The sequence below is a fragment of the Ovis canadensis genome, chromosome 5 (assembly GCF_042477335.2).
Source record: "Ovis canadensis isolate MfBH-ARS-UI-01 breed Bighorn chromosome 5, ARS-UI_OviCan_v2, whole genome shotgun sequence".
Lineage (NCBI taxonomy): Eukaryota > Metazoa > Chordata > Mammalia > Artiodactyla > Bovidae > Ovis > Ovis canadensis.
In genome coordinates, this window is record NC_091249.1 from 115,264,824 (window position 1) to 115,282,365 (window position 17,542).

At 36.3% G+C, this 17,542-nt stretch overlaps 1 long non-coding RNA gene across 1 annotated transcript in view; it reads left to right on the forward strand.

Annotated features, from left to right (window-relative positions):
* The window catches only part of LOC138440549 (uncharacterized), a 139,922-nt gene that overhangs the window by 87,125 nt on the left and 35,255 nt on the right, over nucleotides 1–17,542 (forward strand). The gene's annotated exons all lie outside the window — the stretch shown is intronic.

The following is a 17,542-nucleotide window of genomic DNA, read 5'->3' on the forward strand; positions in this document are numbered from 1 at the left end:
CCTTTAGTTCTTCACTTTCTGCCATAAGGGTGGTGTCATCTGCATATCTGAGGTTATTGATATTTCTCCTGGCAATCTTGATTCCAGCTTGTGCTTTGTCCAGCCCAGCATTTCTCACAATGTACTCTGCATATAAGTTAAATAAGCAGGTGACAATATACAGTTTTGATGTACTCTTTTCCCAATTTTGACCAGTCTGTTGTTCCATGTCCCTTTGTACCTGTTGCTCTTGGGCCTGCATACAGGTTTCTCAGACACTTCTGAGACACTTGGGAGACCAGTAATATTTGTTAGAAGAAGCATATATATTTTTACAATAAATACTTTACAAAATTTTTTTTGAGGTAAATATTTTAAAGTTCTAACTAGTATATTCAATGAGTATTTCATACAGTCATTCATTCATTTCACAATTATATACTGAGTGCCTGTTATGCACCAATATCTAGGCACTAGGAAATATCAATGAACAAAATAGAGATTCCAGTTCCTGTTTCATCATAGGAAGATAGATTTTAAAAAGTAAATATAATAAATGAGTATTTTACATAGTAAGTTATGAGGTGAAAATTGCTTTGAAGAAAATAGTAGAGTGTAACACGGATCCAGAGGCTGAACATAATCATTCACCTAATTAATGAATACCTTTTAAGTGGAACAACAAAGAAGATAATATTCAATTTATACTGTACCAGCAGTTCTTAAAGAAATCCAAAATCTCACTTGAAGAAGTCAGCAAATGTGGTGGTCGTATGGGGAAATAAGGCTACCTAACTGATTTTTAGTAGGCATGTGATTTATTCCAGCTTGCAAGTAACATAATCTGACTTTGTCTTTTAAATTATAAATAAAAATATTTTATCCATTTCTATGAATCCATCCTTCAAAAGGGAAAGTATCAGAATATAATGATGTTTGAGGATGTTTATTTTGTCATTGTGCTTTAAGCCAACTTTTTCACTCTCCTCTTTCACTTACATCAAGAGGCTTTTTAGCTCCTCTTCACTTTCTGCCATAAGGGTGGTGTCATCTGCATATCTGAGGTTATTGATATATCTCCCGGCAATCTTGATTCCAGCTTGTGTTTCTTCCAGTCCAGCGTTTCTCATGATGTACTCTGCATAGAAGTTAAATAAGCAGGATGACAATATACAGCCTTGATGTACTCGTTTCCCGATTTGAAACCAGTCTGTTGTTCCATGTCCAGTTCTAACTGTTGCTTCCTGGCCTGCATACAGATTTCTCAAGGGGCAGGTCAGGTGGTCTGGTATTACCATCTGTTTCAGAATTTTCCACAGTTTACTGTGATCCACACAGTCAAAGGCTTTGGCATAGTCAAGAAAGCAGAAATAGATGTTTTTCTGGAACTCTCTTGCTTTTTCCATGATCCAGCGGATGTTGGCAATTTGATCTCTGGTTCCTCTGCCTTTTCGAAAACCAGCTTGAACATAAAGAAGTTCACAGTTCACGTATTGCTGAAGCCTGGCTTGGAGAATTTTGAGCATTACTGTACTAGCGTGTGAGATGAGTGCAATTGTGCGGTAGTTCGAGCATTCTTTGGTATTGCCTTGCTTTGGAATTGGAATGAAAACTGACCTTTTCCAGTCCTGTGACCACTGCTGAGGTTTCCAAATCTGCTGGCATATTGAGTGCAGCACTGGAAATAGATGGGGATACAGTGGAAACAGTGTCAGACTTTATTTTTTGGGCTCCAAAATCACTGCAGATGGTGACTGCAGCCATGAAATTAAAAGACGCTTACTCCTTGGAAGGAAAGTTATGGCCAACCTAGATAGCATATTCAAAAGCAGAGACATTACTTTGCCGACTAAGGTCCATCTAGTCAAGGCTATGGTTTTTCCAGTGGTCATGTATGGATGTGAGAGCTGGACTGTGAAGAAGGCTGAGTGCCGAAGAATTGATGCTTTTGAACTGTGATGTTGGAGAAGACTCTTGAGAGTCCCTTGGACTACGAGGAGATCCAACCAGTCCATTCTGAAGGAGATCAGCCCTGGGATTTCTTTGGAAGGAATGATGCTGAAGCTGAAACTCTAGTACTTTGGCCACCTCATGTGAAGAGTTGACTCATTGGAAAAGACTCTGATGCTGGGAGGGATTGGGGGCAGGAGAAGGGGACGACCGAGGATGAGATGGCTGGATGGCATCACTGACTGGATGGACGCGAGTCTGAGTGAACTCCGGGAGAAGGTGATGGACAGGGAGGCCTGGCGTGCTGCGATTCATGGGGTTGCAAAGTCAGACACAACTGAGTGACTAAAATGAACTGAACTGAACTGATTTTGTCATTGTTGGTTCTTGTGAAAGAAGAGAAGCAAAGGAGGTGATTGGACAGGAGAAGCCTGACATCACAGCATAGCTGGAGCAGAAGATGAACTGAGTATTGCCAAACATCTATGGATAATCAAATCCATGAAGTTCCATGGATAGTACTAGAAAAAACAGAATTAAAGAACAAGTAGGACTTTAAGGAAGTACAGTATCCTTAAAGAAATAAAATGAGTTAATGCAACCATGAAGCAGTAACAGGCTGTTAGGGGAAAAAAGTTGATCATTCAGAGATCATCAAAATAAAAAGAAGCTCAATAAATGGGCTGAATAGTGGGATAAACATAGATGAAGTGTAATTAGATCTTAAGAAGACTGAACAAAAGATTTCATCTAGAATTCAGTACAAAGACAAAAAGATGAAAAGTACAAAATCAGTGATTCTTGTGGGTTTAAAAATGGCCATATCCATTTGTAAGTTTTCCAAGAGGAGAAAAATTTCTGACAGTGCCCATATACCTGAATACTCTCAAACATGGATTATTATTTTTAAATTTATTTATTTGTTCTCTGCTTCTCTTCATTTGACTGTAACTTGTCTTCTTTTATAGCTACATCGTTGGCAAAGACCCAGTAAATTGAGTTGGAAAGCATTAAAAATTGCTTATCATTTTTTCTTAATTTATTTTTAATCAGAGGATAATTACAGTATTGTTTCTGCCATACAACAGTGTGAACCAGCCATGATTATTTATATATATATATATATATATGTATATATATATATATATATATCCCCCCTCTCTTTGGCTTCCCTCTCATGCCCCTCATCTCACCCCCTCTAGGGGTCACAGAGCGCTAAGCTGAGCTCCCTGGGTTACCCAGCTCCTCCCCACTAGCTATCTGTTTTACACAAGGTAGTGTGTATGAGTCAATGGAGAGGGTGAGACAAATTGACAGTGTTGTTATTGATTAGTTTTTCTTGAAAATTCAATAGTTTAAAAACTGTGAATGGTATTTAATTTGCGTTTATATGACTAGCGAGGTTGAACACTGCTTCCTATATAAGACAGATAAATGCATATATATATACCATTTTCCTATTACCTACTCAAAATCTTTGGCTTTTTTCTATTAAATGATTGCTTTGTTGTTGGTATATAAACATTCTTTGTATTTAAGGACTAATGATACTTTGCCAGTCATTTAATCTGTAAATACATTATCTTGATCTGCTATTAAAAATTAGTTATATTTTGTCCTTAAGATAAATTTTTTCCCATTTATTCAGAAGGTCAATATTTTCTTTTTGTTTTCTAGATCTTATGACTATCTTAAGAAGAATTTTTTTTTTGGCTAATCCCCCAACCTAAGGTATATTTTATATAACTCCTATATTGTTTTCTTTTTAAGTTTTAGATCTTACATCAATTTGAAATTTGTTTAATTACCATATAATCATATACATTAGATGGCCAGTTCTTTTCTCATATTAGATGTATTTAATATGAGTGTAAAAGTGTGCATTTTCTATTTGTTTCCTTTGATGTCTTTATTATTCTCCTAATACCAGACTACTGTAAACTACCAAACATTTATATTTATAACTGGTAGAAAGTGATCTTGTATTATTCTTTTTTCCAAACTTATCTTTACTATTCTTCTATATTTACTGTCTCTAAAAAAAGCTTTTGAATCTATTTCTCAGCCTTCTATATGAATTATGCTTTTTTTTGTTTTAAAATAAAACACCTAGATATAAAACCACAAGAAAATCACATATGTGCCTTTGTGGATTAATATAATGTGAGTACTTTTCTAGCTACTACCTGAGTTAGGAAACAGAATTTTGCCTACCATCTGAGAATTCATCCATTTGCTTTATTCTAATCCTAATCACCTCACTGAACCTAGTCATTCATCTAATTAATGACAATTTATTAAGTATAACTACAAACAGTAATATCTAATTCATACTGTACCAGCAGTACATAAAAAGATCCAAAATATAACTTGAAAAAGTTAGTAAAGATAAGTTTGGAAAAGAAGAATAATATAGGGTCACTTTTACTACCTTGATTTTTGTATTAATCACTCCTTTGGGCTTCTTTACCAATTTTGCATCCCTGTAGTCTAACACCTTGTTTACATATTTGCTGTGCCTTTTATATCTTTTGTTGTTGTTTAGTTGCTAAATCATATCTGAGACTTCTGTGACCCCATGGACTGTAGCCACCAGGCTCTCTGTCTATGGGGTTTTCTAGGCAAGAATACTGGAGTGGGTTACATTTCCTTCTCTAGGGGATCTTCCCAAGCCAGGAATTGAACCCACGTCTCCTGTATTGGCAAGCTGATGCTTTACCACAGAGCCACCAAGGAAGCCCTTTATATCTTTTAGCATAAAATTTCTCTCTATATCTGTTTCTTCTTTGGAATTCATTTAACTTTCAGGATTTCCCACTCTGGATTGGTAATTTCATACTTAGCGCTATGCTATTCCTCACATTCCTCTGCCCTCTGACTTCTTGCGTGTTGGCAGCTGGTTCCAAAGACCTGATGGGTTAGATCCCTTGGCAAACCTATTGGTTGTCTTGGTTTGTCATTAAGGAGACATGTACTGTCTGGTTTTATCTCAGTCCCCTCATCCTAGCCAGAATCTCTCCCTCTCTCCCTCAAGAGTTACAGTGTAACTCTTGTATTATAATATTAGCAACCATTCATGCTAATTGGGAACTGGTGATATATGTAAGTTTAGTATTTTGTTTTCATTTATCAGATGGAATAGTTTTATGAAATGTTGCTGTTCCCCATCTTTTATGGTATTTACCCAATGGTAGAATTCATATAAGGAAGGCAGTATAGACGCTTATTTTTCTTAATTTACCAGTTTCCAGGAGAGTGAGTTGATTTTCAGTCATCTTCTAGAGACCCATTGGCTTTTTCTCTGTCTTTATAAAGGACTCATAGTTTTAAATGTATTTTGGTATATTTCAATCTGTTGGCAGTATTGTCTTATTGAAACTCAGTTGTCTCATTTTTGGCTAATGGAAACCTGTTCCATTTGACTTTTGAGTGTTTTGGCAGGACCCTACTAGTTCTTGATTGCTTACTTTGTATTTACTATCTAATTTGACAAGACTTTTTACATTTATCTTACATATTTCCTGTCTCAGTCCTAGAATCACACTTTTTCTAAGAAATCAAGCTGAATGGTTTAGTGGAAAATTGAATTTCAGGATTAAAGTCTGGATGGTAGGGATGTTTATTTATCTTGGACTGGTCATTGTTCCTAGGCATTTTAATAAAATTAATTATGTTGGCAGAGTGAAACATACAGAAATATATATGTTTAAATGTATACATATCCAAAGATAATGTATCTTGGGGATTTATACTGATATTTTCAAATCAATTTAAGTATGACAGGATTTTACTTAACCTTTCCTCAAGAACATAGGGGTTTGCAGAATTAAATTTATGCTATAATTTCTTGTTTTCTTTATTAAGAAATTATACATATAGTAGTCCTGAATGACAATACTAATACAATGACTATCAGTATGCTTCTGGGTCACATTTATGTGTGATTTTTGCATATGCCATCCTCATTCCTTGCTCATTTTCTGGTAGTTGAACTGCAAGGTCTGAGTATATAACAATTACATACTATATTTTCCTTTTAACTTAGTAATTCATTTCTTTTGGTTCTAAATGCAATTATAAACTTAATGCTCACTGTCAGTGCTTATGTTACTATTTCTCATTTTGGTTGTCAGTATTCTTTGCCTGGTAGATTCTTAAGGAAGTGCTCATGAGAACATTCCTGAATTCTTTAACGTTGATAATAGTTTGTCTTACACTGTTTATATTTGAAAGTCAGTTTTGCTGGATATGAAATCCTTGATTCACATATTCTGTCACTGAGATTCTCAAATATATTATTCCATTTTCTTCTGGCATAAAGCATTGCCATCAAAGCCTGATGATAATCTAATTTTATTTTTCATATAAAATGAACGTTCTCCTTTTTTTTAAAAAAAAGTGCACAAAGGGTTTTTCCCTCAAAGTTTGGTAATTTTACCAGTGTGTACTTTAGATAGTAGTTCTTAGTTTAAATTGTCAAGTACATGTGTGCTGTTTTATATGCAGTTTCAAATCTTTTGTTCCATTCTTTTGGTTTGTTTTTTATTTTAGAGACTCGTGTGATCTATATCTTGGATTGGCTTTTTAGGACAACATCTTCAGTATTTTCAGTTCAGTTCAGTTCAGTCGCTCAGTCGTGTCCGACTCTTTGCGACCCCATGAATCGCAGCACGTCGGGCCTCCCTGTCCATCACCATCTCCCGGAGTTCACTCAGACTTGTCTATTCAATATTTATCTGTCCTTTTTTCTAAATCATCTTTATCTTTTCTTTTTCAAAAATTTCTTAGATATAATTTCTATAGAAAAAAATTACCCATTTTAGTGTAAAGTCCTTTGGATTTTGAGAAATGCATAAATCTTGTAAATGTCACCATAGTCAAGATATGGAAATAGTTCTAGCACTCTCATCCCTTAAATTCCTCTATCTCCTTTGTAACTGAAAATTTACCCCACCCCAGTCCCTGGCAACCACTGATTTATTTTCTGTCTCTATAGTTTTGTATTTACAAAAATATCATATAAAAGAAATCGTACAGTATGTCTTTTGTGTCTGAGTTCTTTCATTAATGAAATACTTTTAAGATGCATACGTGATGTTGCATTTATCATAGTTTATTCTTTAACTGCCAATCACTGAGTAATGTTCCAGCATGTGGATGTACCAGGAGCATGGTCTGCATCTTCATTCTCAGGTTGAAGACATTTGTGTTGTTTCTGATTTTTAGTAATTGGGTATAAACCTGCTGTAATGTTTTGTGGGTGAGGTTTTTGTGTGGTCTAAGTTTTTATGTCACTTGAGTGAATAGGCAGAAGTGGAATTTCTGATTGATATGGTAGTGTATGTTGAGACAGGTATGTGTGACCAGAAAGAATGAAGCTAGTGTGAGGAGAGAGGAAGTACTTGAAACGACGTTAAGTCCTTGATCTCGTTCCCCCGCCAAGATCCGGACGCTTGCTTGTTTTCCCATACCTCGGTTGTCCAGTTATTCTTTGGATTTCATAAAACAAACTAACGTCCTTTGGAAAATCTATTTTTTGTCCCTTTAGGCTGTTCTAAGTAGATTTCTGACATGTGCAACCGAAGTAAGATTTGTATTAGGGCAATATTTTATTGAGCCCTTAGAGGGAGCTAGCTACTGTGCTAAACTCTTAACATGCATTTTATAATTAATTCACTGGGGTTATCCAGCCTTGTACATTGGTTGCAATGAAAGTTTAACTCATTGTTTTGAAAAAGAGAGAGCAAATGAAAATAAATAACCTTATGTGAAACTAATGTGTTTACTAAAGTGTTATAAGCATTCTGTCAAGCATTGCCAATACATTTTTGCTTTTGGAGAAGTATACTTTTCATTACAAATGACTTTATTGTTTAGTGCGGGCATTTTAATGTTGACAAGTAAAGTACAAGTCTACTTTGCACAAAAGAACAAGCCTCCTTGTTATGAATTCACACATGCATATGCAGATTACTTCTTTGGTGTATATATTAATAAATAAAATATTCATGAACTGAAAGCCTTAAAATGACGGATTTGAAACCATGATGGCTAAAGCACTTTGTTATTTCCATTAGTTCTAACAATATTCAGCTTTCTGGTTTCCTTTGAAAGAGATTTAAAAAATACAAATGATGTAAAAGATCTGTAAATATGGGCCATGACCTTTACAGAATAAGATAATTTGGTATCCTTCTACTTGGGGATTAATGCTCTTTTTTTTCTTGGGTCATTTTGTAAGGACACATAGGTTCTATTAGGGGTTCAGATGCTACTTGCTGCTGGAGTTGAGAAAAGGGAGAGGTCAGTTGCTGAGCTGGAGGATCAGGGAAGGCTTGGTGGAGAAGGTGGTATTGGAATGGGGCCTTGTAAGTTATTTAAGTTATTTTTGTCCTGAGACCATTGTCACTAATAGGAATACCTTCATTAAATTAATATGCTTGTAAGGTACTAAACTTAAGACTCAGGTAAATGATTCACCCTCAAAAAAGTAATTACATTTCTTTTTCACATAGTTGAAATCAATAAATCCATGGTTGAAATCAATAAATCCACATGGCTGGATTCTTGACCAAGTATTATAACAGGAAAATACACCCTCTTTGATTTTATCTCCTGCCATTGCACATAGAAAAAGCAACATCTAAAAGAAAATTATTCTATTATCTAAATCACTATGGAATATTATTATTATGTTTAGCCAAAAATTCTATGTTGTATGCTTATTTGTAGTTGATTGACCTGATTTCCAGCAAGAAAATTATTTTAAAATTTTCATTATCTCCTAGAGAAATAGTAGATCATTAGAAATGAACACTATTTATTTAGTAGAGATCAAAAGCATCAATGTGGTTACTCAGTAAAATATACTTTTAGATTTAAGAAGAACTCATATGGCTTTTTAGAATTATAAAAGCACACTTTGAAACAGGAAAAATCATCATGGCATTTAGAAGCAATAGAAAAAAATATTATATAACCTCTTTGTAATTGATTATAACAGGACCTCTGACATTTCTGTGTACTTGTTCAGGGGCATGTTCATGGAGCCATGGCTAAGCACGGAAGTGTTGCTGATTATTTATGAAATAGGCAAGAAATAATGGTTCATAGTTGGCATAAATTCTGAATTAATCTCTTGAGTACTTGCCTGCTATACAGCATTATCACCCTGATGTTCTGATACACACGGATCACTGTAGACCCTTGTGAGCAGAAGTTTTCCAGATGTTTACAAGATGTTGAAAGATTTGATTGCACATTCATTAACAGTATTTGTGTGTAAACACTGTTACCACTTGAGTAAATGTGGTATTATATGAATTTATGGTACCATGTTAAATATCACAGGCAAGCTTAATCCACTATGCAAATTCTATTTAGTAATGCAGTAGACCACAGGCTTTGACATGACTGTCTGTGCACTCACTGATTGAGTCCCTCAGTCTTCAGATGCATCAGTGGGGCATGTGGTGAGCCCAGACTTTTGGGCAGGTCAGCCTCTTCCACTTTACTGAGTACACAATATAAACTGTTGTTGTTTAGTCACCAAGTTGTGTCCAATTCTTTTGTGACTCCATGGACTGTAGCCCATCAGGCTCCTCTGTCCAGATTTCCCAGACTACAGGAGTGGGTTGCCATTTCCTTCTCCGGGGGATCTTCCTGACCTAGGGATCAAACCTACGTCTCCTGCATTAGCAGTTGGATTCTTTACACTGAGCCACCAGGGAAGCCGAACACAATACACATATCAATTTTGATACGTGCTATGCCAATAAAATGGCTTGGAAACCCTGAAACCAGCATTTTTGAGCAGAAGTTATGTGAAAGATACTGGCCTAACCACTAAAAGTATTCATTGCTTAGTCGTATCCAACTCTTTGCGACCCCATGGACTTCAGCCTGCCAGTCTCCTCTGCCCATGGAATTCTCCAGACAAGAATAAAAGCACTGAACAGCAATTCTGCAGAAGATACTGGCCTAAGACATAAAAGTGATTTAAAAACAAACAAGGTATTTTATGCTTTTAGGTGCTCAGTTGCTCAGTCGTGTCTGACTCTTTTGCAACCCCATGGACTGTAGCCCACCATGCTCCTCTGGCCGTGGACTTTTCCAGGCAAGAATACTGGAGCAGGGTTCCGTTTCCTACTCCAGGGGATCTTCCCGACCCAGGGAAAGAACCCGTGTCTCTTGTATCTCCTGCATTGGCAGGTAGATTCTTTACCACTAGCACCTCCTGGAGAGCCCTTTTATGGTTTAAAAAGTATTTAAAATCTAACATAAGAGGGATATGCAATGAATAAAGTGTTGCAAACTCACATTTGTTATTTCTGTTTAAATGAACTTAACGTGCATTCCAAGCCTTCATTTCCATTATAATGGAAAACATTCTTGCCAAATCAAGACGGTGTCCAGTTTAAATCATATCTTCTGAACCAATTCTGACAACTTCAAGGCTTCATTCCTACTCCCCTTTCTAGGATCCTCTAGGTTCTTGAGTGCTTCCATATCTTCCTGACACCGAGGGAAGAGAATATGATCTGAGGTGCCTATCTTTTGTGTTAACTGCTGTTTAATAACTTTTCCTCTGTTCTCTCCGTGTCAGCAAAGTGCAGTGACTATTCTGAAATGCTTACTCTGTACTCCAAGTCTCCCTCACTACCCCCAAACATTCCTTATCCTCTTAACCTTCAGGGCTGCCATATCTCAGTTTTTACCTTATCTTTGTGCTGTACTTGGGCAGGAGACTGTTCTTAGATTCTCTTTGTATTCCAAAGAATTCAAGAAAGGGTGATGGAGTGGACATGGGTTTCAGGATATTTCTATGTCTAGACATGCCCTGTTGTCCGAAGCAGCAGCTCCGTGTTAAGCATCACACTGCTAGGCTTTCTCTCTCCAAAATCCTGCCGAGAGGTGGAGCTTTTCGTGCCACGTATTCTCATGAAAGTTTGGTGGCCTCTGAAGTCTCTGTTTATCTGGGTTTCAAGCCTTCAGTGAGAAAAGGAGGCTCAGGGGCAACAAATTAACAGTTGCATGTTGCTGCTGTCCCCCAAGCTTCTCCAAGGTCTCTTTCCCATTCCGCATCTGTTGCTTTTGTTGTTCAGCTGCCAAGTCATGTCCAGCTCTTCGCAATCCCATGGAATGCAGCACGCCAGGTCTCCCTGTCCCTCCGCTATCTCCCAGCATTTGCCCAAGTTCATGTCCATTGCATTGGTGATGCCATCCAACCATCTCATCCTCTGTCGTCCCACCTCTCCCCGGCCCTCAATCGTTCCCGGCATCAGGGTCTTTTCCAATAGGTACATACAAAGATTCCTCCCAATACGTAAGCATGTTGCTCCTCCCACCCCAATGTGGTTTGTAATTTAAAATGGTATTTTTCAAAATTTTTTGATAGAAACTCTTTGTGAGTAACACATTTCCTTATCAACCCCAGATACCACACATTTACCTTACTCTGACGAATCGTAGAGTACTCTATTCCATTTCATTAGGGGGAAAAAACAAAAACAAACAAAACCTCAATGCTAGTCTAGCCTCAGGAGAATGATTTCATGACCTTCTTGTGGCCTTGACCAGCAGTTTGAAAAGCAGTGCTCTAAACCTCTGTTCTGAGTCATTCTTTGTTCCTTTTAAGCAAAGCCACGCCAGATTTTTAGATTCTAGTAGACATCATCCCTTTTCAAGTGGTTGGATCTTGCAAATGAAAAGAGCTTTGACCTTCAGACCAGTATCTATGCAATGTGCTTAGAAAATTCATTTGAATTATTGTTTTGGCCTGTATCCCATTCTCCACCTTTGGCCATAAATACCTCTGAATATACGGGCAGAAAACAGCAAGAAAAATGAGAGCAAAAAATCTGCAGATTTTATCCTGATACGTATAAATCAGAGCAGAGAACCACAGAATTTAAAAACGCCACAGAAAAGCAGAGACATTAATTTTCCCATCCAAGCGGTTCAATGAGGCATAATCATCTGGCTTGTCCCAGGCTACAGAACTTGTTGGAGCCAAAACACAAACCCCTGGCTCTTGACTGTCATGTCACCAGTTTTTCTCCTTAACACTATTCATTCTCTTCTTAAAGTCAGAGTATTGGTCAAATGAAAGCACCTATGAAGCACTAACATGAAATAGAAACTCATTCTCACCACGTACTTAATGATTGTTAGCTCTTTTTTCTCTTCCTTCATTAACCTGAGGTTGAAGTATTCATTCTGTCTGATGGTAGTTCCTGATTTTCTCCATTCTCTTTTCTTTTCTTTCATTCTTGGGAGAAGAAGAGTAAAGAATACTGCTTATACTTTTGTGGGGGCACTTTTAAACTGTGGTATTAGGGAACCTAAAACTCACATGCCATAAGACATAGATTTGGTGGGATTAAACTGTTGGAAAAGACTCTTGAGAGTCCCTTGGACTGCAAGGATATCTAACCAATCCATTCTAAAGGAGATCAGCCCTGGGATTTCTTTGGAAGGAATGAGGCTAAAACTGAAACTCCAGTACTCTGGCCACCTCATGCGAAGAGTTGACTCATTGGAAAAGACTCTGATGCTGGGAGGGATTGAGGGCAGGAGGAGAAGGGGACAACAGAGGATGAGATGGCTGGATGGCATCACGGACTCGATGGACGTGAGTCTGAGTGAACTCCGGGAGTTGGTGATGGACAGGGAGGCCTGGCGTGCTGCAATTCATGGGGTCACAAAGAGTCAGACACGACTGAGCAACTGAACTGAACTGAACTGAACTGAAGCTGATAGTCACTTTGCTTTTTGGCTTTAGTCAGCAATATCTTAATAGAACCATCCTCCATTTCAACTCATCTTAGGGGATACATATTTCATACACTGACCTAAAGATATCCGGACAGTTCTGATGATGTACACCAGGGATCTGCAAAAAGTGGTATTCAAAAATATGTATCTAAAATATGTAGGCTACAACCCGTGGGGTCGCAAACAGGTGGACATGGCTGAGCGACTAACACACACACGTTCATTGGAAGGTCTGATGCTGAAGCTGAAGCTCCAATACTTTGGCCGCCTGGTGGGAAGAGCTGAATCATTGGAAAAGATCCGGTTGCTGGAAAGATTGAAGGCAAAAAGAGAAGTTTACAAAAGAGGATGAGATGGTTAGATAGCATCACTGACCCAGTGGACCTGAATTTGAGCAAACTCCGGGAATAGTGGAGGGCAGAGGAGCCTGGTGTGCTGCAGTCCGTGGGGTCCTAAAGAGTGAGACATGACTTAGCAACTGAACAACAATCATCAATAAGATGATTAAGTAAATTATAATAAATCCAGTTTAAAATAAAAATTATTACACAAAATGTTGTAGAAAATAAATTGTTATCCAGTCTTGGAATATGATATTGATGATGTGTCCATGGTTATAGGGAAAGTTTGTGTTTTGAAAGATTTTATAAAAAGATTTAAGATTGTATCCTCAGTATGAGATTAACTAACAAAAATTATATAGAAAAAGATTAGAAGGAAATAAACCAAAATATAATACTGATTGTCTCTGGGAGATGGTTTACACTGATCCAGTTTTTTTCTTTCCTTCTGAGTCTTAATTTTTTCTTCAATTACTATATATTGTACATACTCAGAAAAAATTTAAAAAAATTAAAAGTCAAGTATTTTACAAATATGTAATATTTTTTAAAAACACTGGAAGCAGGAAAAATCTCAGGTTTTAAGCTTTTAAGGTTTTTAGTTTGTATTTGGTTACAGTTTTTAAGGAAACTTCATGAGTTGGGATGCTAACACAGTTTCTTGGATGGCATATCCTAAGATGTAACCTCAATGACTTACAGCCACTGCCAGTAATGTGCAATATGAAAAAATAAGATGCTAAATGGAAAGGGCATCGATCTTTAAACAATAGGTGGAGTTATTATTTAGAATTGTGAGTGGGCCAGGGTGCTTCTTTATCTCCTGCTGCTGTTTATAACCTAGGACTGTTTTTAGATCCAGAATAGAGGAGTAACTTGGGAGAAAAAAAAAAAAAACACCCAAGAAATGAATAGCTCCTCCAGCTCCTCTTTGAGAAAGTTACCTGCAATCAGTCTTGCTAGAGTGAGCAGCAGATACAAATGGGTCTGCTTTCTTGAATTCACTGCCTGTACCAACAGTCCGTGCTGCAGTAGTTGAAGCAATCTTCCTTTCAAGATATTGATTTCCTATGGAATTGTCATTTGAAATGATGGATTTACAGTTGGGTTGGGACCTGGAGGGGAGATGGTTGTGTTTGTGTTGTAGACATGAATCTTGACAGGCTTTGTCCTCTACACAAAGGACAAAAGGAAAGGAAAGAAATTATTAGAGATGGGGAAAAGATTAAAGAAAACACTTGAATCATCTTCCAGTTTCACGGGCCAGCTTCTAATACTTATGCAAGGTTATTTATTTATGAGTCCATCATTTCACAGTAGTTGAATTTTTTGATTGTTCCTAAAGCCAAAGTTTCGGACACGACTGGGCGACTGAACTGAACTGAACTGAACTGAAAGCCAAAGCAGTAACACTTACGGTTATGCACTTTGAAATAGAAATGAAGGTTTTTTTTTTTCTTTAACCAGAGTATCCATTGGTAGTTATTTTCTTTTTCTCAGAGGAGATCTGAAGGCTGATCTTTAGGTCACTGTGATCACAGTCTTTTTCTCTATAGATCAGATTTCCTAGCTCCATTTAAGAAGGTCATGATTCTGGATTGTTCTCTTCTGTCCTAAGATGCTGGGTCTTCCTCCTTTCTTCCTGCTCTTCCTTCTGTCGTCCTCTTTTATGTGATGTGAATTTCATGTAATGTGGATCTTTTTTGTCTGTATGCAATATGTTATTACTCTTTTTTGCCACACCTGGAGGCAAATTATTCCACTCTTTTTTCCTTTTTTTTTTAAATTTGTTTTTCCTTTATGCTCTTTTTTTTTTTAAATTTCAGAAACAATGCAACTTCATTGGTTTGGGGCTCATTAATCAGACTAATTATTTGCTTGACATGAATTAATTTCTTATTTTTCTAGATAGGTTCAAAGGTATTAATGTATCCTTTTGTTTTCTCAGTTTTCACAGTATAGTCCATGATGCAAAGTAGGTACATGAGATTGTATATGCTTGTGTAGTAAAATATGCAATATTAAAAACATTAAGTTGACATAGCAATTAATGAATACTTATTACCAAGGAATATAATATTCTTCATAAACAAATTTTATAACAACAAAAATTTGGCTTTATTGTCAGAATATATTTTTTAAGCCATTTTCTACATAAAATTTTCACTAGAAATCACTGATTTATCTACTTACAGCAAATATAATGAACCAGATTAAATCACTTGTAGGTGATGAAACGTCACCCATATATACTATGTAATAGGTACTGTTACTAGTTTGGGGGCCGCTGAGTCATTATCTCCTCAAACTGAATGACCGCTGAGATTCTTTGTTGTTTCACTATATATATATATATATATATATATATATATATATATATAGTGATTTTTGATATCCTATTATATATATATATTTGTCTTTAATCAGCTGACTTTTCTTTGTCTTACACACATTTTTCCTCTTCTCTAATTTTCTACTTTTAATCTACTGTGAACTAGAAAAATGGGATCTATCCTAATAGAATTCTACCTGAAGCTGGAATAAGTAGTCACTGAATAATATTTAAAAATAGAGTTTGTACATAGCTTTTGACCTCTATTTTTGCTTCCTTGAGCTCTTTAATAAAATAGTTTATTCCCTGATTCTTAATAGGATTACAGAGATTTAATGTTGTTGGCCAGGTGTGATGTTGAACTATTTGACTATTTCTATGCAATGCTTGTGTTAATAGGAGGTCAAATATCAACATATTGTGAAGATTGAATGTATCCTATATTCAAGCATTTGACACATAATAGTCACATTGTGTATGCATGTGTGTGTGTGTGTGTGTGAGAGAGAGAGAGAGAGAGAGAGAGAGAGAGAGAGAGAGAGAGAGAGAAAGAGAGAGAGAGAGAGACAGACAGACAGAGAGGTAGAAAGAGACAGAGAGAGAGAAACTTCCTAGGAAACAAGTGGCCCAAACAGATGGCTTAAAACTTGTTTGGTACCCATTTCTAGCACATTTCACTAATCCGAATCACAGTTTTCAGCACTATTGTTAGCCAAACAGCCATCTCACCTTCATCTTTGTTTTGTTTAGGACACATTCCCTACCTTCTTCTATTTAGAGAATATGTTTAGCTTGGAAGAGGCACTAGGATGTGTGTGTGTGGATGAATGTAAAGCGAAATAAAGCATAAAACATCCAGTTGGAGCTATGACTCTTCTGATTCTAGTATTCAGTTAAATTTCTAGAACACTGAAAAAAATTATTTCTCAGATGCCTGCTGATGATAACCTGTTATCATAGCAATATCTTATTATTGAGTGATTAAAACCACACTTTCAAACTAGAGTAACCCTTAGAATTGGGGCATAAATGCATGTTATGATTCAAGTGCCCACTTTAGACTTCAGTCAGTAAAACCTTAATTAATTAGAAATCAATACCTTAGGGACATAAATCAGATAGATTTCAACAGTACGATAATTTTTACTCTATAATAATAAAATAACCTAATGTTTAAAAAATATTGTTCAGTAATAAGTCAATATTTAAAAAAAGGGCTTTCTAGGAAACTCTCAGATAGCCAGGATTTATCATTCCATTTCTGATAGCGTATTGTTAGTTGAATTCTTATCGTAACAGTAATTTTAAGGTGAAAAATCTTTCCCCTTTCAGAACAGTAGGCAATTGTGCATTCTTTAAATTCTTAAAAATCAAAGTCTCATTAGACATACTTACAAAAATGTGTTTGATATGCATTTTTATATAAATGGAAAGATTTTTATATCAGTCTTTTTATGAATGTGCGTAATTAATGGAAAATCTGTATCATTTGAAAAATCACTTTGCATTGATTGGCACATTTGTTTTAACAAAGTAAGTAGATTCTGCTTGGTGTTCAGTGAAACAGGCTGTTTTGTTGCTGGATATTTATGATAAATACATGCCATTTCACACTCATCTTTGTTTAGACAAACATGCATTTTTGGCATTTCTCTATTTTATTTACCGGTCACTGCTGTTTATATTGGTAGGCAAGGCAGTTTCCTATTTAACTTTGGTATGAACACTATGCAAGTATAATTTTGAGCTTAGCCACCTGTTTACATATTTTGTCTTGTGTCCAACAAAATCTTTTCTAGAATAAATATTTCAAGAAAGTGAGACCTTTGGCTCTCCTAACTCTAAAGCCGACTTAAATTTGATTTTAAAAAACTGTTAGCCTGCATAAATTCTTAAGGATGCCTCTTGGTATGCAGTATAATTGAGATGCTTGGGAGTATGAAGGGAGGAGCTGGACCATTATTGATAACATAAGCTCTTAGCTTAGGAATATCGAAAAGGTGTTAACCTGTATTTATGTTTGGTTATGAACTCAGAGACAGTGAAACACTTAAAGGCGCTGAATACATAATATATGAAGGAGCCACAGCTCTAATGTTCTACTGATGATATATGTTCATATAGATTTTATTTTTACGTGAACAGTATTCTTTCTTGTCAAATC